We start from the raw sequence: 22,130 nt of genomic DNA, 5'->3' as shown, positions 1-22,130 counted from the left end.
CAAGAAGGGTCGAAAGACCCTCCCTGGTCCTACTCAGGACAACCAGGTCATCAGCATATGCCAATATAGACACCGGCTGCCCATGAATTTTGACGCCGTGACCTCCGGCCGCAGCAGAAGCCTGCACCGCACGCACAATCAATTCGATCGTGAGGTTGAACAGGATCGGCGATATGGGGCATCCCTGCTTCACCCCTGACAATATAGGGACCTCGCTAGTCGGGCCATCGTCCGTATTAAAGGTAGTGGAGGCACCAGTGTAAACATCTCGAAGCAGGTCGATCAGCTCCGCAGACGCGCCCATCGTGTCCAGTGCGGCAAAAATAGCTCCTGCCATGTTTCCTGTTTCCATGTTTCCATGTTTCCTCCTCCTTGTTTCCTGCCACAAGTGTTTAATATGCTTAATGCTATTTCATTCAGTTCGCACATTTACAGTCTACAGAATATGTCTGTGATATTGTTTAATTTATATATTGATCAACAATAGGTTAAGTTTCACAAATTACGTTTCGATTAAAAAAAAAGTTTAGACAAAGTTTGAAGGTAATTGAAGTGAGTAGTGTCAAATGGTGGAGACAAAGTTCTGATGCATACATAATTCGTCGAGCTGGGTTTTATCCTGCGTACATGGTGTGTATATTGGGGAGTAGGAATCAAAATTTCTGCGATATTCATCTACAAAATGAAAATGATGCACTGGGGCTTGTAGGATAGCCTAGGCCCTTGAGGGTATGCACAGTCACCTGTGATCTGTCTCGCTGGTTCAAATATCAGCCCAGCTATAAACTGCCACCCTGGTATTTTGCAAGTCGAGAGATTAATCCACAGGTGCACTGTCCAACAGAGGAATGTTATGTCGGAGGAACCAATCTGCCAACGTTGGTCGTTTTTGTGAAGAATAGGTGAACTACAACAAGCATTCTGACCAAGTTACAAATTCCTGCAATTTTCAGTCAAACATCAGTCATGCCGAGCTAGTCCATTCATAAAGTACTTGGGCCAAAAAGGTGCCCCGGATGACCCCACAAAAAGTTGAGAATAATTGGGGCCATTGTAGTAGTAGTAGTAGTAGTAGTACTTTTGTTGGAAAGGCTTTAGACTTTTGAGGTTTGTGCTCAGGGAGCAGGGAAACTCAGGCAGGTATATTTTCTGTTTAGTGTCACTCGACTTTCCCATCCTCTGCAAGTCCATGGACGGAACTGCAGTGGACAAGGTAGTGGAATATTTTAAAGAGAAAGCACTGCCAAGACCGAAAAACAGAACATGAAACAAAGTATGAACAAACAAAATCATATAAGTAAGCACAAGGTAAGCTTGTGGGTAAATATGACGAAGTGCATCATTTATGGTCCAAATTTCTTGAAACCTTTGAATAGTCTGAGAATATTGTGCCACCTTAAATTCTGAAACGATAGTGAGCGTAATAAAGCTTTCAAGAATACCCAAACTATGTTGCACCACATTGTTTTCAATCTTCGCTTTTTTGGTTTTGTTTGTGTCTTGCAAGTTTTGCAAAGGCCAAAATTTAGTTTGCAAGGATATCCCGTGATTTACTCTCCTTATTTATGAGGTGTCCAAAATTAGCAAGCGTTGGAAAAAACGAAGCCAAAAACGTAATACAGTAGCAAAAAAAATTAGATGAAGATGATGGCATTGCATGTTTGTGTGAAAGATGGTTTCCGTTTAACCACAGAAACAACACGCACTGGTCATATGCATCCACAACCATCTTTGACCATGTTGTGAAACGTTAGCCGAGGCCATCACCTTTTCACCTTTATTCTCTTTTTGCATTTGTTTTCTCCATAACCACTTGAGCGATTGACACAACACTTTCAACATGGGATCGCTTACCATGGAGAATTTTTTAAACAAAGTTACAGGATGATTGGATGGAAATTGCGACCAGTATTCCAAAAAGTCTGTTTTTTTTGTCGACATGGGTTGCAGGGTGTTTCATATATCACGAATAATAGTCCAGTAGAAATTACATTGGACCTAGATATTTCTGTTAACAGGCCAATTATTGTTTTAAACAGTACAGAATGGTGTATTTAGTCACTACATAAAACCAAAGAAAAATCAAGATTGGGCAAATAATTTTTTTTGGACCGATTACATTGATAGGGTATCTTTTCGTCTTATCTTATCCTTCCAGGATTCATCTCTCTGTGGTGATCAGTAGGCTCTGCAGATGTGTTGGTGAGCATTCGTAGTGCATCGGTGTACTGTGCAACAATATGGGCAGAGAGCAGCCATTTGGTCCTGGCTGTGTCCTTGTGGGTGATGTTGATCAGACCTCCTTGTGTTTTCCCAGCTCTCATTAGACACTGTTCGATTATCATGTCACTCCAAGTTCCAATCCATAACATTTTGGGGTTTCTTCGAATTGTGAACATACCCACTTCCATGGGTCCCTTCAGGCATGAACACAAATTTAGGCAATCTTGTAGATACAATCTACCAAACTTGGCATAGTTGTTGTGACCAGAAGCTGCAAATAGTGGAAGCATGTCTTCTGTAGCCTTTAGATGCAAATTCCAGTTACCCAGTCGTTCTGCTATAATGAACATTCTCACAGTTGATACAAAGTCCATGAACATCAACCACAACTTATCCAGAGCTGAGGCCCTAAGAGGTCAAATACACTAGGCTGGCACTACTCTCATTTTCTTTCAATTGCAAGGATACTACGTCATTATGTGTGGGCATAATGTTTCTTGGGTCTTTATATGTATTTTACAAGAACATTGTATTTCAACATTCATACATACCTTCTTGTTAGTCCATTTGTGCAGGTACCAACAAGTCCAGTAACCTTGACATGTATTTGTTTATAGTAGCAACGGTACCGTCTTCCTACAACTATTGTCATATATATTGCTGAAACAAGGCATTGGGTCCTTTTTTTTTTAATCAATTAAAACCTATTTGCCCATTCTTGATTTTTCTTGGGTTTTGTGTACATGATGAGTGGACATCTATAGATGATTTAATGCAATAATTGGCCTGTTAACACAAATGTCAAGGTTAATTTGTTTTTACGTCAATTTCTACTGGACTATACATGGCCTCGACCTCGCAAAAGTTCGTGAAATGTTGCAACAGAGCACCAGAACTCAGTTCCCCATGAAGCAACCTCCAACTTAGGTCACCCACCATTCTCGGTGTTGAGTAGAAATTAAAAGACTCCCACTGTGGATGGGCATGCAAGGGAGGCAGAAGTACCTCTGCCAGTGAATGTCTAGCCGATCTTACCAGGGTGATAAAATAGAGTGAATGGAAAACATTCAAATATACAGGGTGTCCCTAAAAAAATGACATCATTTGAAACTTGAATATCTAAGTAACTACATGTCCCAGGCAAACGAAAGTAAATGGACTTCATGTTGAACAATAAAATATTTATTTATCAAAATTCGAACAAGAGATTCAGAGGGATGTAAATTTTATAACCGTTTTCTCAAAACTTCACAAATGTTCAATATGCGCACCGCCTGTGACACGACACACGTCAAGTCGATGGTCCAGCTCCTGCCAAACACGCTGTAGCATGTCTTGCGTAACATTCTCCAGCACCTCAGTGATTCTCTGCTTAAGTTCCTCTATGCTTGTAGGAAGAGGGGGGACATAGACCAGTCCTTTCACATAGCCCCATAGAAAAAAATCACAAGGTGTCAAGTCAGGTGAAGGTGGTGGCCATTTCAACAGCAGATTGTCATTATCACTGGCACGCCCAATCCATCTTCCTGGTAGATTCTCATTGAGATAAGAATTAAATATTCAACTTAGTTTTTATACATTTTGTTAAAAGTTGAGATCATTTGAGTGAAAGTTAGCTATGTTATTAGACTACGAAATGATGTCATTTTTTTTGGGACACCCTGTATATCCTTCCTGGACAGTCCACTGTAGGATATTCTAGCTGCACCAGGGACCTTACTCGTACTGTAAATTGTGTGTCGGTGGTGACTTGGAGACATCGCAACCTTGTGCTTTGATTGTAAAAGCCATGGAAGTATCGGGGCAATCCTGTGCAGTTCCGTCACCCCCACAAGGATTCTCCAGATAAGCTAGACAATCAGGAGTTGATGAGTTCTTAATCTCCTTGAGCATCCTAGAAGGTATGCCTATTTTTACGGCACATTCCTTGGTTGGGAGAATGCCGTTTTCCCCATCCTTCAGGATATTTCCCACTGTGGGTATACCTTTCGGTGGGAGTTTTTCCTTGATAGAAGAGGAACCTAACATTGGGGCATGTAGAAGAGGGTTAAGAAAAAGCATGGTAGTAGAAGTACAAGTCGTCGTAATAAAAAATATCGTACTAAACCACATGCTGTCGTGCAAATGTAGTTCTGAGATTCGAGCGACGGGGTTCACATGAATGGGTGATATGGTTTGAGTGCAGAAAAGGGACAGGCTGGTTGTACAGAATTGACTTTTCTTGCGACCGACTTTCCTTTTATTGAATCTCCTTGTTTAAATTGGCCTTATTAAAGAGAGGCTTGGAGAAAAAAAGTACAATTTTTATTTACCAATCTGAACATGCATTTGGGTTTATAATCGTGTTCAAATCTTCTGACCAGTAAAATATTCTGCGTTTTTTTTTGGACAAATCCATGTCCACCAGCATGTTCTTTCCATTAGAGCACCGATGCCATCCAAGCAGTATTGCTTTTTGCAAAGAATGCACGAGGTGGTTTGCCATTGCTTTTACAAGCGGTATTCAGGTATGTGAAATTGGCCAGGGTAACAACACACAATGGCAGATACTCTTTCTCAAAGGTTCCAAGGTATCTTTCGTGTCCACCAGAAAATGCTCGCAGATCATCAGGACATCCGAATTAACGTCACTCGTCGTTGTTGGGGACCAGGGTGAGAGCTTTCAGTCGGGTCAGTAATCAAACTTCGACAAAGTGGCTCAAATGAGAGGACACTTACTCTCAACTAATCCTGCAGGCCTGTTATGCGCAGCGAATTAATACAAGGGCGATATATCCAATTTAGGCCAAACTTGTATGAAATGTATTTTGCAGTTAATTTCTTACACATCTGAGATTTGTAAAGATTTCGACATTTTAGAAAAGGCTTGCTATGTGTGTCATGCTGTGTGTACCAACTGACCTTACAATAACACACAGATTCCCGCCTTTCATTTACAGAAACAAGTATTTTTGTCCTTTCTCCGTGTCCCAAGGCGATGAGTGCATGGTGCTGCTCCGCAGAAAAACCTCGGTCGATGGCAGCTGTTGCAATTGGTGGCAATGCTGTTTCTTTACAGTAAGGGAATCGAAGGGTGCGAGCCCTAACACCCAACCCAGGAGTTGAATGAAAAATATTGGGGGACGGGGGGGGGGTTAGGCGAAGTGAGGTTGATGGGGGCAAAGAAAAACGAGTGTGGTGTGTGAGTAGGTGTCGAAGTGTATTCACAGTTCCATCTCGACCAGGGAACCTCCAGGCTGCAGCACCGCCGTGTTGAAGAAGTGGAGACAAGTCTGTGCAAACCCGTGTTCTCTCCCGATAAACAGCTTTCCACAAATCCCTTTTATTTTCTGCCGACCAGAGCAACTTCCTCACTTCCCTCGTATCTCTCTCTTTTTATATATATATATATATATATATATATATATATATATATATATATATATATATATATATATATGTATATATCTCCCCCCTTCTCTCCATATATATATATATATATATATATATATATATATATATATATATATATATATATGTATATCCATATATCTCCCCCCTTCTCTCCATATATATATATATATATATATATATATATATATATATATATATATATATATATATATAAATATATACAGTATATTGTTATGTTTGCAGGGTCTATGAAGGAACTTCATAGTAAGGGTAGGATTGTAAAGAGTAGCATGATCCGTGGATGAGCAGGAGACATTTCAATGTAAATTAAATGGGGAAAAATAACAGCTTTAAGTTGTTACACGTCACCGCATGGTGGGGGGTGGTGCTGTGTTAATTAGGTTGGGCTTAAGGATAATTTCTCCAGTATGTGATTACCACATGACCTTTTCCTATGTTTTTGAATTTTAAAGACCAGCGATAAAAAAGGATCACGTCCTTAAAACAACAATAACCAAGCCAAACGTTCCAAGTTGGCAAAGAAAACCCCACCGCCAGGAATAACAACTAGCAAATCACCCCCTGGGGTGGATGATGGATAGGAGAGGTCAGAAGGTTCGGCGGGGGTGGGGGTGAGGAGGAGATGGAGGTTCATGAGGTACGCGATTGGAGGCAAAAGGATCTAGCTCGCTGGCTTCCCCTCGGCACAGTGAAGAAGGCTGCATGATTCTCGTGTTCATGCTGAGGCAAATTTGTTTGTGCGCTGGAGCGCAAGGGATGGAGGTAGCCATTGACTGTTCGGCTGAGCCGTGAAGTGTGTACGTTTCTGATAAGGAAAGAAGAACGTGCCTCGTGGCCGTATCACCGGGCCTCAGAAACCGTATGGTCTAGGAGGAAGGTGGGTGATTGTGGTGAATGGACCTGGTGCAAGAGAGGAATGGTCGGCATACTCGCTTGTGAAAAGAAGCTGCACGGCAGTTTCTGAGCCCTGGCATTGAATACTGACACACAAATACCTCACGTCATTTCCTGCACGGAGAGCGGCTTGGCGCCCTTTACGGATGCGGTTTCCCACGCAGTGACGACATGGTTTCGCCGATGCCAGGTCCAAAAAGTATCATCTCTGGACGAAGCTAAGTTCCAGAATAAAGAGAGATTTTTCTTTTGTTTTATCTTTTCCCCTTCTCCGTTTTTGTACCTGTGCGTCGAGGCGCCTCAACTTTTGGCTGTAAATTACCTCACATTCATTACCTCATGCTTTGATTGATTTATCTTCATTAAATCCCTATTTATAAAGATTGCTTGTGTTCTGTCTATTCGTTGTGGGGTCGAGTATAAACCCTTGTCCTCCGTGTCCTGGTGAACACGTCTGGCACGTGCCTTTGCCGCCCTCCCGTCCTGTGAGCACATTAATTTCCAAGGATCAGCTGTTCGCCTCCAAGGGAAATCGTTCGACTATCTGTCCAAGTCGGTGTTAACTGGCATGGACATGATATCCGGTGTCCGGAGCAGGATATTTTTCGAACCCCGTGATATTTGGAGGCAAGAGTGTGGGATTCGAACCATGGTCAATGAGGGTGGGAGTTTTTTAATCCATTGGGGCCACGAAAAAGTTTCAAAAAGTAAAATGGAGCCCTCACAGGTCTTAAAGCAACCACCTCCATATGAGTAAGTGTTTGTGTGTGCGTACGTGCAAGTTGCTGTTGTCTGCTATCTCCACATGTGGGTGGGTTTCAGGAGGTGAAACATAGACCTACCACATCTCAAAGTATCCGTGTGTGTGTGTGTGTGTGTGTGTGTGTGTGTGTGTGTGTGTGTGTGCCATTGATTGGTATTTACATATGCGGGTTTCAGAATGTGGAATGGAGTCCTCCCAGAGCAGGCTCAAAGTATCCGTGTGTGTGTGTGTGTGTGTGTGTGTGTGTGTGTGTGTGTGTGTGTGTGTGTGTGTGTGTGTGTGTGTGTGTGTGTGTGTGTGTGCCATTGATTGGTATTTACATATGCGGGTTTCAGAATGTGGAATGGAGTCCTCCCAGAGCAGGCTCAAAGTATCCGTGTGTGTGTGTGTGTGTGTGTGTGTGTGTGTGTGTGTGTGTGTGTGTGTGTGTGTGTGTGTGTGTGTGTGTGTGTGTGTGTGTGTGTGTGTGTGCCATTGATTGGTATCTACATATGCGGGTTTCAGAATGTGGAATGGAGTCCTCCCAGAGCAGGCTCAAAGTATCCACCTTTATTTCGGTAAGGGGTCACGATTCATGGATCAAGTTGTGAAGTTTTCTGTTCTCAAAGATTTGTGTCGAGGGCTCTCTTCAGGATCGTCACTGAGCCCCGGACAGCTTCCAACCGTAGTTCGTTTGTAGTAATATTCCCAGAGATGGTTTTTAATATCTCTGTGAGATTCTTTGTCATCATTCCTGTTGCTCCAACTATCACTGGTAGAACTTTTGCACTGTTCAGCTTCCAGGATCTTTAAATGTCATTCTTAAGGTCTTGGTATTTGGTCATTTTCTTGATTTCTGCATTGTTTAATCCAAAATCACTGGTATTAACACCTCATTTAGCAATGCCTTCTCTTTATTTTTGTACCCAAGTATGATATCTGATCGCAATGCTTTCTTTTCGATGTGCATGTGTGGGATCATTAGGTCGTATGTGAGCGGTACTTCCATGTTTTCAGTCCATGCTTTTGGTTAATGTTCCCATTAATTTTCTGGAACTGGGATATCAACGTTTTTGCAGATGTGCTTGCAGTTAACTTTACAAACTCTGTTGTGTTGTTGCGTGTACAGCTGTTTTGACATGAGTTTTTTTTTTGTTTGTGTTCGGTCATTAAGCATAACATTCACTCTCTTTGCTAATGCCACCTTCACCCCTCACCTGTCTTTTTGTTTCCTCCTCTCCCCCCCCCTTCCACTCTGTCTGCCCCCCTTCTTGCTCCCCCCTCAGAATAAAATGCAGCACTCTATTACCACACCTGTGTCACTCCCAAGCTGTCTCTGTCTCTGTCTCCTCTCTTCCCCCCCCCTCAGTGGAGCAACGTTTCATGAGGCATCGCTCTCCCCACCTCTACCCCCCTTCCTCGCTCTTCTCCCCTTCCTCGCTTCCCCTACCTTCCCTCCATCCTCTCTGCCTTCCTCTCTTTTTTCCACCCCTCCCCATCACACTCCCATCAGCCAAGTGATTGGTTGTAATTGCTAGTATATATATATATATACATGCATGTATATACATATATATATATATATATATATATATATATATATATATATTGTTGTGGGCCAGGGGTCTGGTGGAGAACGACCACAAGGTGGGGGAAACTACGTCGATTCCCACCAGACTCCCCGGAATTGTAGGCCGTTGCTCACGGATAATTCCGTGACGCGGTGAGTCGCTTAAGGGACCGTGGATGCCAATACCTCAACCGCGTGGCCGAGGATCCACCTGTCTAGAATCAAGTTACCTAATTAACCATTCGGTTTCGACTTCCGGGGAACCACGCCCTCGGTACGCCTTGCCCGAACCGGATCACTCTACCAACGACCGACTACCTTTCTCGATCGGATGCAGTCGAGTGGTACTGCCAAGGACGTACCGGCGAGAAGGAACGGATTATCGGGAATATAAACTAAACTCAGCTGGGAAATCCGGCAAAACTCAGATGCGAACCATACTGGACCAATGGAGGAAAAGACAAAGACGAGCTGGGAACATTTCTACAATTATTTATTTACAATAAGCGGGAAAAAGCATGTGACACAACAAAAAAGTTTATTCGGTATGTAATGCAGGGGAAAGATGAGAGAGGTGTGGTGCGGCAATTTTACAAGCAACTTACAAAAGCAGACACAGAGCAGACTTGACGTGAGATTAATAAAAGCAACAATCACAACAATAAAATATATTATACAGGCTGATCTAACGGACAGGTGCCAACACACTCAGACACATTCAGACAAAATAAACCCAATGAAAGGCAAAGGACTTTTGCAGCCAGGGAGGGAGGAAGTTGAGGTCAAAGTTTTTGTTACCTGAGCATTTCGGGGGAAGGGATGCTCCGTGGTGCGGCACCCGACAAAAGCTCTGCAGTTGGGTCCACAGCCGCACTGGTTGTAATCGTGTCTGCAGCAGGAGCTTAGGTGGAGGAGAGGGGAGTCCAAAATGGCGAGAGTTGAGCAGTAGCAGGACCGGACAAGAGGTTTGGTCGAGGTCGTGTGGGTGAGGACCAGTATAGTAGGCGGGCCGTCGAGGCGAGACGTAGGCAGAGGCAGAGGCAGCAGGAACACTTTCACAACAATTCTCTTCAACCTCTCCAACTTGCAATTCTCTTCAACAACCAAACAACTCGCAATTCTAACTCGACCTCTCCAACGACCTGCAAAACCAACTCGACCCAACTCTGAGGATTGCTCCGTACTTTGTAGATCACGGAGCTTGGGGAGGAGCCATGGCGAAACTGACGGCAATGTCTGATCCGAGCATTCCGATTGGACCGGGCCTTCATGTGGTCCGCCTTTCTGGGCAGGGTTTCGGCCAGACGCAAGTTTGGCCCGCCCACCTGGGTGCAAAACGAACGTGATTCACCGCCCATGTCTGGTTTGGAGTAGTCATGGAATACTCAAAGCACCGGTCTACTCCATGGTGCACGTTGCGATTTTGCCTCAGAAATGAAATGGAGTGGGGATAAAATAAAAGGGAAAAATGATTTAATAACCTAACTAAAACCCAACGCAACGCACCCCCGTGTCTTCCCACTACACAAGGAAGGGATCTAACTACACGTATATTAATGGAATAACTGACTTGGGACAACTGTATGTTGTATGCATACGGTTCCGAGAACCGGAACTATATATATATATATATATATATATATATATATATATATATATATATATATATATATATATATATATGTATGTATATATATATTTATTTATATGTATATATTGTTATTGATTTCAGAATCCCGTCTGATGAATGCATCCACACATCCAGGTCCTCAGACAGTTATTTCCTTAAATGCATGTTCAGATTAGCCCCATCCCCATGTGTAATTGGATCTTAAATGTGATGCGTTGAGAAGGGTAAATGATAGATCCCCTCTCTTTTGGGAAGCTTTTTTCTTTACGACAGACACGTTTACACACATTTCTTTAACGAGCTCTGAAGCCCGCCCTCATATTTCCTCAGCAATGTTCTTTCGTGAGCTCTGAAGGCCGCCCTCATTTTTCCTCAGCAGCATTCTTTCACGAGCTCCGATGCCCGCCTTTTTTGAGAGTGCACGGGTTCCTCATGGTAACCGTGCGCAAGTGGGGCGGGGTGAGCTTGGAGCGGACTGCACCCGCGGAGACGGCCCGGAGATATAAAACGAATGGGAGGTACGTTCTGGGAGAGAAAAGCGGAGGCGAAAGAAAGCGAGGCGAAAGAAAGCGGGGTGAAAGAAAGCCAGGGAGGGAGAAAAGAATGAGAAGTAAGCTTGAGAAGCGAGCAAGAAGCGGGTGTAAGCGCGTAAAGGAGGAGAAGGAAGCGAGCGTGTGGTGTGCGTGCGGGTGTGAGCAGCACCGCCAACGAGTGGGGCACGGGTAAGTCACCAACAACACCAGGGTCTAAACCCACGACAGACGATCTCGGTGCCCTCCAGGCATCAACTGGTGTTCAAGGCTGTTCGCGAGAGAGTGTATGGCTTGGCTGGGTGCTGGCGACGGACGTGACACGCACGCACACATTTCAGGACGTTTTCACTTCACGGACGATTACGTTCTGGTGAGCGAGATGATTCTTCCCCCCCGCCCCCTTCCTTTCCCTGAATGATCTGCTGGGTACCCTTGTCTGTGTTTATCTGTAAGTCAAACCCCGATAAGCATCTGCTCTTGGTCTCTTTCCTGGCATTTTGATTGATTTTGCTTTGAAATTTATTCTTTCATTTACCTCAGAAAATAAAAAGTTCTTAACATTAATTTATTTTATTATTAATAATCATTTGTCGATTTCCAACCTGTCCATGCTTGTCCTTTCCTTACATTGGTCTAGGATTGTCCGAACCGAGATAGACTTGGAGGTAATGACCACAGATTTGACCAAAAAATCGTCGGCACACACCAGCGGTTAAAACGCTCGGCTGCCCTAATTAAAATCTAATTGTGATAGCATTGGTGCTTTGCCGAGGACGCGCTCCCTGCTCAGGTAACCACGTGACCTCGAGTTAAACGGTATAATTAGACGGTGGACACTGGAACTCGTGGTTAAATGGGTGACATTCGTAGTTTTAAAACAACCCACCGTACCACAACATTAATTGTGAGCGGTGGCCCCAGGTCCGGCTCCACCGAACACAACCGGGGATTAATCCCCCTGAGTGACAAGCTGGTGTCTGTTCAGATTAGCTGTTATTATCGAAATAAAACATATTAAATATATACATACACATAGTGTTGCGGAAATGTCCCTTTGTGTGTAATTAAATATAGCATTAGCCCAGATCCCCCATTAAATGCATGTTTAGCCAGGTTGTTCGGTAATTGGACGTTACATGTGTGTCGGGAGGTGTAGGGGCTGTTCATTGTTCATACGGTGGTGGTGTACCGAGAGGTTCTTCTTATTCCTTCCCTTCTCCGGACGACAGTCTCCGCCCAGTGCTCTGGGAGGAGCAGTCGGCTGGGAGGTGAGAGAGTGCCGGGAAGGCGAGGGTGAAACTGAGAGCGCCGAGGTGGTGCGATCGGCTGTACAGGGGACGGCTGTGTCTGTTTTGCGATCGGCTTTCGTGAGGAGCGAGCCGAAAGAAAGGCAGGGAGGGGACTGCATGAGGTCTGTCTGCCATCTGCTGAGGGAGTAACTGAAGCTGACGGTCGAGTCGGCAATCTGCCGAGGGAGTAACTGAGCCTGAGTGTCGAGTGAGGATTCTGCTGTCTAGAAACGATTAGTGGGAGGCTGCAATCTGCGTCGAGAGGAAGTGGCTGCTGTGTGAGTCGGCGATCGACTTGATGAGGAGGTCATCGACAGGTTCAACCTGCGTCTCACCATGGAGCCTCTGTCCTTACTCACTTCACGGCTCAACACATTTGTCGATCCACCTGCAGAGCCCAATACCTCGATTTGGCCTTGTTTGGTGAACAGGCTAGGCCCGGACTTGTATACTGGACCTTGTGAAAAGCCAGCTGGAGCATACCATAGATCTTTCGTCTTGTGCCGTTGACCTTACGTGGGGTCTGAACACACCGAGGCTGCGTGCGTGAGGGGTGCGACAAAAGGATGACGCCGCCATCTTGCCACGCGGCATGCTCGAGCCGGGTGCTCAAATCCGTTGACATCGGCTTGTCACGAGCTGCATTCGTGCTTTTGACACTTTCCCTCTCGTCCATGAAGCATCACCTAGTACTCTGTGTCTTGTCTGCATGTCATGTCTGCATGCTGTCCATGTCTTGTCTGCATGTCATGTCTGCATGCTGTCCGTGTCTTGTCTGCATGTTGTCTAAGGTTTATCTCGCTGGGGTTCCGTTCGAAACCCGTAATCCGTAGCTCCCTAGTTAAGAACGGGTTATAGATTAATTATAACATTGTCGTGAATGCTTATATTAGCTTGTGTTGTGTTCCCCGATGTGTCCCCAATAAATATGGCTGAGTAAGACGAGATTTGCCGCCTTGAATTAATTTGTGCCGCACTGAGGAACGATCTGCTCGATTTGGATATAAAACCAAAATGGTTACGGACTGTGAGACTACGCTCGGTCTCTGATAAATCCAGTCTGTAACCGGGGTCTATTTCCCCAGCTGGCAAGGCACAGGTGTATTTTGGTATCGTGATCTGGGGCGCGTAACCCGAGAATTGTGCCAAACCAGCCGGCGTTATAACCCCGGAGACGGCGGTGATGTTAAGTGACGCCGAATCTTCAACATTTGGCTGTCAAGAGTAGGGTGCGATTGACATCACTCGTCCGAATCCTTGACACTGGCTGCCAAGAGTCAGGTGCGAATCCCGCCACCGCTGAAACCATAACAATATATATTGTTACGGATCTGGAAACCATAAGCATTCAACATACAGATGTCCCAAAAGTCAGTTATGTCGTTAAGTATGTGTGTAGTCAGATCCCCTTCCTTTTGTCTCGTGGGAGAATCAAAGGCGTGCTTTGCGATTTTTTTCAGTTTGGTTATTAAATCTTTACATCCAACGAACCCTCCAACAAGCCATCCAATAAACCATCCCATCTGCATGACCCCTTCGGCCCATCATGCTCCATCACCACCTGCTGGCTGCTCGTACCTTGACTTGCCGAGAGGGGTCTCGCGGTTCCGGTTTCTCGGCTCCCATGAACATTGTAACTCTTTCACGGCAACCTTTGCAACATTTATACTGTTACTCGTCAAGTATGAACCCGCGTGGAAGAGTGGCTGGGGTTTCCCGCCAGGGGCCGTAACCGCGTTGATACTGTTACTTGTCAAGTACGAAGCCACGTGGAGGAGTAACTGGGGTCTCCTGGCAGGGGCAGAGGCCCCGCCCCGGAAAGGTGGGCCGGAGAATCCTGTCCAATCAAAGGTGGACAGCGAGGTGTGTTCGCCAAGGGCTCCTCCCCGTGGAGAGAGGCCAATAAATCTCTGAGACTCTCTGTAAAAAAGGGTCCGGTCGAGTTTGCTTTCACGGTGGCTGTAACGGGTAGAGATTGCTTTCACGGTGGCTGCTACGAGGAGTTTTAAGGAAGGATAGAGCGACCATGACCTCCCTCCGTGGACCCCGATTGTTCACCACCCGAGCTCCGCCACGAACCACGAGTCCCTACGTGCGACTGGGGACTGGACCAACGACCTTTGTCAGATGCCGCATTGTGGAACACGCCATTCCTCCAACGGTCAGGTACACCACCAAACTCTGACCCCCAGCTTGTCTCTCTTCTCAGCTGCGAGGGTCCAATAAAGAACTCTGGGTTTCTTTTCATTGTGTGTGTGTGTGTGTGTGTGTGTGTGTGTGTGTGTGTGTGTGTGTGTGTGTGTGTGTGTGTGTGTGTGTCTGTGTGTGGGCCCGTCTTGTAAATAGAACTGAATAAGTGTTTTTGGATCATTGTAAATACTTCTTGCATATTCTCGTTAAGTCTTGCTTTGTGTCTTCATTTTCTGTAAATAAAACTTGTTAGAAATGTTCCCAGTTCGTTTCCATCCCTTCTTGAATTGGTCCAGCATGGTTCGGTTCTGAGTTCAGGCGGGGTTTTATCCCCGATAATACGTTCATTCCAGCCGGCACGGCTTTGGCAGTTTCTGCTTGGCTGCACCCGAACCGGAGATGGTAGTCGGTAGTTGGAACTCTACCGCAGTCGGTTGAGTAACCCGGTTCGAGCAAGACATGCCGAGGGCGTGGTTTCCCCGGTAGTCGAAATCACATAGTTAATTAGGTAAATTGGTTATAGACAAATACACCCTACGCTACGCAGTTGAGATATTGGCGACCACGGTCAGTTAGACGACCCGCCGGCTCGCGGAGTTATCTGAGCGACGGCCCACAATTCCGGGGAGTTTGGTGGGCGACGACGCAAACTTTCCCCACCTAGTTTCCCCACCTCGTGGTCGTTCTCGCCACCGACCCCCGGACCACAAATATATATATATATATATATATATATATATATATATATATATATATATATATATATATATATATATATATATATATATATATATATACACATTTATGAATGTATCCCAAGTTTGACATCCATCCAAGGGACGGAACATATATTGATGAATCACCCTGTCTGTGAAACACTGGGATGACAGTTTATAGCTGCGTCGGGATTCGAACCCATGCTTGACGGCTTCGAGGCAAGTCCACGTATCTCTGGGCCATCCTGCCAGCCCGAAGGAGCACAGAACTAGACAATAATAAATTCACATAATATCTAACTGTTCTCTGCATTATATTGTTGAAGTCACATTTTACATACCACGGGATTTCCGTGGGTACCGACTCGTCTATATAACAATATATACCAAGACTCACCCACTCACGGAACTCCCACCAAGCAGCCGTCGTTTACACCCGGCCCGACGGGATTTCATCACCTCCCTGCGGTGAAAACCGAAACAGCGCTCCCCCTACAGATCGTGCGCGACTGACTCGGCCCAGAAACGTGTTAAAATAGTTTTATTTATTTTTCGGAAAAGGCCCCAGGGAGACCTCAGAAGCAGCGCCTGACAGGATGTGATAAACAGGTAAGCTGCAGTTTGTACGAGGAGGGATATAGCATAACCTGCAGGAATTGTCACGTCACAGAGCTTTGTGCGGTATTTTTAACTCACAAAACTTGCATTTGTTTGTGGGTCCAAACGGAAAAAATTTCATCACATATGTTACTTTATATTTGAGGGCTACAAGTGATGGCTCGTTATCATTTGGCGGTTTGTCCCATCACTGCATCCTGTAGAAATAAATGAATTGAGATTATTCTTGCTTTACCAATCGAGACCAAATGTAGCGATGGAATGGAGTCGAATCTCTCCAGCCAGTGTGTGATAGATTACTCACACAAGCGGAAATTCATCGATGGAAGAAGATGTGTTTGGAAAAACCTCCAAAGTGTCAAATTTCATTTCATGCATCACTACAGGTATATGTTGATGAAAATGGGTCGAAACTCCCAATTTGACCACTTGACATAACAAGTGCATATACTGGTCTGCAGGGAGAGCAAGGGAGTAGGAATTGGCTTGGTCTTAAAAGCCCGTCACCCACTGCCCCTTCCCACCCCTCCCTCCTGCTTATGCCTTTGTTTTCATCCTCCAATGTCTACTCCTTGTGAGAAGTGCCTACCAGGCACCTCCTCCTGGAGAAGTGCCTAGCGGGTCCCTCCAATTTTTTCTTTTTTTTGTATACTTTGTTGAGGCTCATATGAGAGCTAACACACAACACACAGCAAGGGGGGCATGAGACAAGAGGGGCGGAAGGGGAAGGACAAAACAGTGGGGAACAGAGACATTAGGAGATCTGTGGAAGGGAGAGGGATGGGGTGGGGAACACGGGGTATACAACACGGGGGGGGGGGGGGACACGGGGTGTTCATTAATGTTTGTTCGTGACAAGTCAATTTTTCAGCAGTCCGCACGTTCTCATCCCATGAAAAGTATATACTTGGAGAAGTGCCTACCAGGTGCTTCCTCCTGGAGAAGTTCCTCCTGGAGAAGTTCCTCCTGGGCGTCCCTCCAAGAGAAGTGCCTGCCGGGCACCTCCTCCTGGAGAAGTGCCAACCGGGCTCGTCCTCCGAGAGAAGTGCCTGCCGGGCACCTCCTCCTGGAGAAGTGCCTGCTAGGTACCTTATCCAAGGGGAGTGTCTGTCGGGATGCTTGCCAGGCACACTCTCCTGGGAAACGAGCCTGGAGAGGGCATGCTTCCGATCCCCCAAAGCCAAAGGGCGCACGCACGCAACCCTCTGTCCTGTCATTATGAGGCACAAACAATCACAGGCGGCAGTCGGGACGGGTGGCACATCCATAATGCATGTCCGCATGGACTTTTCGTGCCCGTTTCACTCCATTGTGTTCATTAATGCTCGTTCGTGACGAGTCAATTTTTCAGCAGTCCGCACGTTCTGGTCCCATGAAAAGTACCTGCGAGGATCCGACGCAGAACATGCCGCCAATGCTGTATATTGAAGGCGAAGTGTGGAGATAATGGTGGGTTGGCTGGAAAACGTATATTGTTATGACTCAAGATTGGGTTTTCAAGGGTAGCGACAGGGCTCCAGCGAAGCATAAATATGACTGACGTGCCGCTTTTCGTGTTATTCTTTGCTATCTAGCATGGGAAGTTAGGTAGTGGCGCAGGGGGAATAGGATGGTTGTGTTGGGGTGGGGTGGGTGCGAGCATTCCAGTGTCCCATATAATAATTTCGCTTTTCGCGTAATTTCTCCTCCAAGTCTTATCTCCTCCACGGCTGCCTCGCTGCTAAGTTCATACTCGCAGCTCCAACAGTGAGGACCTCATGCACAGGGTCATGTAGAACCTTCTCCAGCGTATTGTCACTCTTTTTCGCTCCTACCACTGGCCCGGGTTCCAATTGGAAATAGCAGTGCTATATTGTGAGATGGATTCATCACTTGCACAAAGAGTGTATATATGTGCAGAAAATATATAAGGTTGTCACGCACTGTACATGTGCGCACGCACGAGCACACACATTAACCGTGCTCCCGAGAAAATGCGTCCAAAGCAGAACACCGAGTTTTCATCAGGTTTTTTTTTTTCCACCTTTTTATATAGCACATCCTTAATAATTGATGAGTCGGGTAATTAGTTCTGCACGTAAATTTGGACGTTTTGAGCAGCAGAGATTCCCAATTGTGGGACGATAGAAACACATTCAGCTCCACCAATCAACATCTCTCATGTGGCCATTCCTCAGAGACGATCCAGCAAACATTAAAACTTTAAAACCATGTTATTGCAAAAGCATATTATTGCACAGTAATCAAACTTTGGAAGCAACCTTGAAAAGGGTAAAAAGAAATTCCAAAAAAGATGTCTTCAATTATATATATGTCCATAATAATGGGAGTATGTGTCAATCAGTCAGTCAATCAATGTGTGTGTGTGTGTGTGTGTGTGTGTGTGTGTGTGTGTGTGTGTGTGTGTGTGTGTGTGTGTGTGTGTCCTACATAACTCCAAAACCATGAAACCTATCAGCCAACATACATAATAAGAAAACTCCAAGGGAGTGCATGAGTGAAAAATTGGGTGTTTGGGTAAATGTAAAGACCCCTTTTGAAGATAATTAACGGCCTTATTTAATTGTCCTTTATCAAGTCATTATCCTTGGTCACATCACTGTCCCTCGCTGCGGTCTTAATTCACCTTTTTTTGGCCTACTCAACAATGCCTTAACTTGGAACAGTAAAGTTTGTTTTTCACTTTCCTCATCATCATTGCGATGGATCGCTGGATACATTGAAATGCTTATAAACGCCCAGAGATGCCAGCATTCGTGGCTTTATTTAATTTCTACACATGCCATAACCTCAAAAATATCTTCACCTGAACTGAATTTCAAAATTTAAACTTTTTAATTGACCTCAGCAGCAGTTCTGATTGCTAAATAAAAATGTTCATTTGTCCAATTCGGACATTGCTTGACGTTCTGGGCATCTCATATATGAACATAAACACGGGCGTATGGTGTTTATATAACTGATCGGCAATCGCTAATCACTTGCCAAGCCAGCCGTTCCTTATCAACCCTTTAATTGTGGAGTCCTTGCTGGAGTGCTTAAGCCACTTAGCGAGTGCTGTACAAGCTGCTTGGTTGTTCGTTTCCAAACCATGGCCATACACGGCAAATGTATTCGCACTGTCACTGACCATATTGATCGAGATCAACAAAATTTAGGCTTCACTCACCTGCATTTGGCCTTGCATTATCATGTGATGCCTCGGGCGGTGGCTCACCTGCTGAAAATATGCAATTTTATTTTACATTACGTTTCCCCATTTGTACGATCTTCTTTCATTATACGACCCATCACTTTGATGTAGAGAGATACATATTAAAAAAATTAAACGTTGCGTCTTTAAAAGTTTCTTCAACCATTTTATTGCAGTGCTTGCTTGAGTGCTTAAGCCACTTGGTGATCGCTCTTAAAGCTTCGATCTCGACAAGCTTCCATGGCGATACCGTGGCATGGTTCTCCATCGGGACATCTCTGAAGTTAAAAAGGCAAAATAAATTAGATGATTACAATAAGTAAAAAATGTTTTCAGTTGTAACAAACCATTGAATTGCCACATCACAGCAGGATAGCCGAAAGGTATGCACGCATGCTCTCAGCTGTCAAACCTGGGTTCGACTCCCAACCCTTCAACAGCTTCAACAGGTTCGAACAGCTTCAAAACAGTTGTTCACCACCGCCAGCAACCCCTTTCTGGTAAAACTACCAAAATTACAAATCACTGCTCACCTTCACTCTTTCATTCCTCTTTTTTCCCCACCTTTGGAACAAACGCCCACACTCTCTTCAATCCCACTCTTCCCTCCATGTCTTCAAAACAGCTGTTCACCACCACCTCTTATCATTCCCCATTCAAATCCTTGATCTTTTCTTCCCCCGTTAATCCACCCCAAGCCCACCTCCTTCAAATTCCCTGCTTTCCTTCCTGAAAATCCCTGTAATGTCTATCTTGTATTCACCATGTTCTCCGCCCCATCCCTCTCCCTTCCATGGATCTCCTGATGTCTCTGTTCCTCACTGTTTTGTCCTTCCCACTCCCACCCCTCTTGTCTCATGCCCCCATTGCTGTGTGTTGTGTGTTAGCTCTCATACGAGCCTCGCCAAGGTATACAATTTTTTTTTTTTTAACCCTGCGATAAACTGTCATCCCGGTGTTTCACAGGCAGGGTAATTCATTAATGTGTGTGTCGTCTTTCGGATGGACAATAACTGGATGTCACACCTCCTGAAATCCCCCCTCTCTCTCTCTGTCTCCCACCCCTCTCCCTCTCCCTCACCCTCTCCCTCCCACCCCCTCGCCATCTCCCTCTCCCTCTCTCCACCCCTCCCCCTCTGTTAAGGGGACTGTTATGGACTGACAGTTTAGTTTTTAATTTAAAACTGCTTACCCAGAGTGTAGTCTCAGTGAGCATTGAGTTACCTGGGAAGCACGGTAAGCATGTACAAATCAGATTTGGAGTGAGCCGACAGGAGGGGTAGGCCGCTGCAGAGGTTGCAGCATGTGCGAGCATGCACGCAGGCAGTTAGACAGGCCTTTGTAAGGTAGATAGCATGGGTTTTAAATCCTCCCACCAAGGTTTATATAGAACCCCGCAGTAAAAATAAAATGTTGCTGTTTGGGCATGTTTTATCACCATTTCCTTCCCCAACCCTTGCTTTTCTGCCCCTCATGCCACCATCCCTTCCTCTCATGCTGCCTTCCCTTCCCCTCAAACAGCCTTCCCTTCCTCTCATCCTGTCTTCCCTTCCACTCCCTCATGTTGCCTTCCCTTCTCATCTTACTGCCTTCTCTGAAACACCCTCCCCTCTCCACCCCCATTGACATATCCAGGCAGTCTCCGCATGCTGTATTAATGCTCCCCATTTCGTTCAATCCTGTACTATCCACCACACCCCCCCCCCACACCCTTTCACCGCAAGTCCCCCTACCAAACGCAAGTCCAGAACCCCCTCCCCTCATGCTCTTCTCTTCCCAAACCCCCTCCCCACTTCCTCATTCCCCCCTTCCTCTCTCCTCCATCCTCCTCAGTGACCCAAACATGATGGAGCATGCAGATGGGACCCCAGTTTTCAAATCACAGACATTGTGCATGGGAAGGCTCGTTCTCCAATCCCAGCCAGCACGACTCATCAATTAGCCATGAAGAGTCGATGCCTCGCTGCGCTTCGCCAGCACAAAGCTCGCAGCCAGAAAGAAGAAGGTCTCCTCGGGTGCGGCGCTCCGGCAAAGACGCCTCGGTTTATCCCTGTTAATCTGAGAATTTGAATAATTGATGTGTACAACAGCGGGACTCGCCGCACAAAGTGATCGTTTTGTTTCGCGTGTCGTGTGCCGGGGTGGGCCTGGGACTGCCAGTCGTGGTTGCTTGAGAGTTGCTGACACGCTTCCTCGCAGCATTAGGACAGCTCTGGAGTCGCATGTAGCAATGATGGTGCCCACTGGAGCCACGGCTCAAAAGTGGATCAGGTGGTAGGGGAAGATGTGTCGTTCAAGCCTTTACTTCCCTAAATCACATGTCTCTCGTGCAACTTAACAGGTCAGGAAGAATGTTACCCAGGTTGCCAACAATCATGGGACCAAATCTGACGAAGTGTCAAGACAGCAGGCAATGTGTTGAGCCAAAGTCAGTGCGACATCCTTGGGTAACTGTGTAGGTTTGCATTCAATGTTAACTTGTTGTGGAACGTCTTTGTCATTTCTTAAACAAATAAGATTGGCTTCTTGTAAATCACTTCCCCAAGGGACTGAAAATCTGGAAATGTGTCGAGCTGGATGGCCTAAAAATATGCCCTTTCACCTCTGAGTGATCTAGCTCTAAACTGTCATCCTGGCTTTTCTCATGCAGGGCGAGGCGTCAATGTGTGCCATCCCTCCGATGGACATTAAACGAGGCGTCCCATCTACTAATATTGGTTGGCGGAGGTTAAAGTTCCCACGGTGTTCTTCGTGAAGAGTCGGTGAGCTATCGCTGAATGTTAACAAATGCTGAATGTTAAGCAAGGAAGCAGGAATGCATACCTCGATATTACCATACGTACTGCATAAACTGAAATGAATAAGACAAAAGAAAAGTGCGGGTTGCAAGTTCTCTTTTCTTCTGAAATATTCCAAGTGACAGCAGGTTACGCGGCTTGCTATATCAAAGAGTGCTTCCCCTGTGTCCAACAGCTCCTACATTATACACAGCTTCACCACACAGGTGTTCACACGTCAGTTGTGATTTTTGAATTGCCATCATTTGCTCAGAAGTGTGACCTTTATTTATGAGTTATAATATAAATGTTTGAAATATAATAGCTCGTATTACTCATCA

The 22,130-nt window shown here is 45.5% G+C and overlaps 1 long non-coding RNA gene across 1 annotated transcript in view; it reads left to right on the top strand.

The window, feature by feature from the left end:
• LOC147022087 (uncharacterized) overlaps positions 1–21,894 on the top strand; it is a 79,086-nt gene extending 57,192 nt beyond the window's left edge. Inside the window, exon 3 of the long non-coding RNA XR_015060628.1 lies at positions 20,846–21,894. This is a non-coding gene — a long non-coding RNA (uncharacterized LOC147022087). The remainder of the gene's footprint in view (positions 1–20,845) is intronic.
• The last annotated feature ends 236 nt before the right edge of the window (positions 21,895–22,130 follow it).

The sequence above is a fragment of the Eptatretus burgeri genome, chromosome 8 (genome assembly GCF_056783735.1).
Source record: "Eptatretus burgeri isolate ZD-2024b chromosome 8, Ebu_testis_v1, whole genome shotgun sequence".
Classification (NCBI taxonomy): Eukaryota; Metazoa; Chordata; class Myxini; order Myxiniformes; family Myxinidae; genus Eptatretus; species Eptatretus burgeri.
Note: the sequence above shows the minus strand (reverse complement) of the source record. Positions and strands in the feature narration are given on the sequence as shown.